The 2,786-nt window shown below is 57.3% G+C and overlaps 1 pseudogene; it reads left to right on the top strand.

The window, feature by feature from the left end:
* Positions 1 to 2,786, top strand: part of LOC104997750 — a 30,181-nt pseudogene that overhangs the window by 23,833 nt on the left and 3,562 nt on the right.

Below are 2,786 nucleotides of genomic sequence, written 5' to 3'. Positions count from 1 at the left end.
AGATATTTGAGAACAACAGGAAGACCCTGGGCATCCAGCTGGGTTTCGGTCTCACAGGAACAATTACCACCAAAATTTGGAAACCCCGGGATCTGTGATTGTGCTGAGAGACCCCAGACCAAAACACAGCAGAGGCCAACACTGGGGTGGGTGGGGCAGCCTAACCGGTGTTCTGGGGTCTCAGCCAGGCTGGGCGAGCGTGTGACCTGGCGGCTGCTGAAACAGCATTTCTAAGGTGTCACCTGGGGGTTCGCAGTCTTCATGAAGCTCCACAGGTGATTCCCACCCACCGTGGGGAAGACGTCCCTGTGACAACGTTCCTCATGCACCCCCCACCCCCAGGCTCCTCCTCTGAAGGGAAAACCCAGAAAGGGATAACAGAAGGCTCTGAGGGAGGCTGAGTGTGCATCTGATCCAGAGCAGTGGGAACCTCGGGCCCGGACACCCCAAGGTTGTGCTTTTCCAGACAAGGGTGTGTGTGTGTGTGTGCGTGTGTGTGTATAGATGTGTGTGTATGCAGGTGTCTGCGTGTAGCTGTGTGTGTATGTGTGTGTGTGGTGTGTATATGTGTGTAGTGTGTGTGTGTGTGTGTAGGTGGAGAATCACTGCTCTAGAAAGCAGGGGACTCAGCAGAATTCAGGGAATAGAAATACAGACAGAGGGGGAAGGGGGAGGGGGACCACCAGGGAGGGAAGGAGGAGAGGGGAGGCAGAGGGCGGGGCCTGGGCAGAGACCCCGCCCCGGGCCACGTGACCCAGCGAAGTGCTCCTGCCCCCGGAGGAGGCCCAGCACACAGAGGGAAGGACAGCGGAGCTCACTCAGCAGGCTGCAGTGCTTCTGAGCGTTTCTGGACCAGAAGTTCTCCTCGCAGAGAGAGGGACACAGCAGACAGCAGGCACCATGGAGCCCCCGTCGGGCCCTGCAAGCAGGAGGCATGTCCCCTGGAACAGGCTCCTCCTGGCAGGTGAGAGGGGACGATTTTCAGGGAGTGGGCAGAGACTGGAGAACAAGAGACTGGCTGGTGTCTGGGGGAGACAGGGCTCTGAGAGGGGACAGAGGGCTTGTGTTCACACCTGAGCACAGAGGACAGGGGAGGGTGGGGGGCTCAGCCACAGGAGACTCTCCATGAACTAGAGCTGGTGAGGGGTGGGAAGACCTCAACTGCTGTAGGTTTCATGAGTTATTCTTCACTGAGCAGTAATTGTTGAAAACTGATGACAATAATAACAGTTTATTGTGTCAGTACAGAAAAACAACCAGAACAGTAAACTTTGTCCTTACCCGCACCCTTAGAAACTGACAAATAAACAGCAGGCTGTGGAATTCCTGGGACCTCTCCTTCCTTCCCCCCCAGGTACTAATGTCTGGAGCCTGGTCCTGGCCCTGGGTTTCAAGCAGGATCAGACAAGCCCCTGCCCTCACGGAGCCCACGCCCTGTGGGGAGGAAGACAGACAAGCAGAGAGATCAAGAGTGTGCTGGCAGGTGCTACAGGCGTCACGCAGGAAAGGGAGCGGAGAAGGGTCAGCAAGTGAGCACGAAGGGTCTTTACAGCAGCTGGTCGGGGCGAGGAGCATCTCCCAAGAGGCCCTGAGTGTGAGCAGGCATGTGAGGGCAGCGAGGGAGTGAGCCAGGGGACAGCTGGGGAAACAGAGGAAAAAACGAGCCCAGAGGGGCTGAAGTGATGGGGGTCATGCTGATGACCTTGAACCACACACACACATACATGCACACACATCCACACCAAGGCTGAGGGATGAAGAGACCTGCTCAGGACCCAGGGCAGCATTTTCCCATCCCCCACACAGGGCACAATATTAACTGATTTCTCTCTCTTCCCTCCTAGTCTCCCTCTTAACTTTCTGGACCCCGCCCACCACTGCCCAGCTCACTATTGAAACGATGCCCCCCCTTGCTGCAGAAGGGTCGGATATTCTTCTACTTGCCCACAACGTGACAGAGAATCCTCTAGGCTATGCCTGGTACAGAGGAGAAAGGGTAGACAACAGCCAGCTAATCGCATCATATAGGGTAGCCACTAACGTAACTACCAAAGGGCCTGCACACAGCGGACGGGAGACACTTTACCCCAGCGGAACCCTGCTGATCCAGAGCGTCACCCAGGAAGACACAGGCTCCTACACGCTGCTCGTTACAAACGATGATTTACAGACAGAAAGACAAACTGGACACCTCCATGTACTCCGTGAGTGCCTCCTCTCTGACCTCGGGGTGTTGGGGGATGAATTCTGTTCTGACCAACCCGGATGGCACCTCCATCCCCTCTGCATTGTGTCCCGTGTTGGGGTTTGAACATTCAGTGCAGCGCGCACACTGTGGAGACCAACTCCAAAGGGTCAGAAATGCTTTCCAGGAAGCCAGGCCCTGCAGACACTGTGTAGAGAGAAGGTCGGTCTGATGAGGGACTCGGCAGAGGGAGAGCACTCTTAGTCAGCCCCCTGGGCCCCTCCCCGTGAGCATGACCCTGAGGAAGACCCTGCAGGACTCAGGGAAGACCCTGGCCTGAGGGCCCCAGGGATCCTCACAGAGAAGCTCAGCCCCAGGAAGTCCCTCCCAGACCCTGTCCCAGGGCTCCTGCCTCCAGTGACCCTGGGAAGCCTGTGCCAAATCCGGAGGCTCCAAGCTGGTCACCAGCCAGGGCTCAGCCCCAAGAGCCACATCCGTGCAGGGGCACAGCCTGGTCCTACTCCTGAGACTCGGCATGGAGAGCACACAGGTACAAGGTCCCCAGGAATCAACCAAATGCCCTGAGGGACTTGGAGACGCC

This window comes from Bison bison, unplaced genomic scaffold (assembly GCF_000754665.1).
Source record: "Bison bison bison isolate TAMUID 2011002044 unplaced genomic scaffold, Bison_UMD1.0 scf7180017864313, whole genome shotgun sequence".
Lineage (NCBI taxonomy): Eukaryota > Metazoa > Chordata > Mammalia > Artiodactyla > Bovidae > Bison > Bison bison.
The sequence above is the reverse complement of the archived record's forward strand: the minus strand, read 5'-3'. Positions and strand labels throughout refer to the sequence as shown.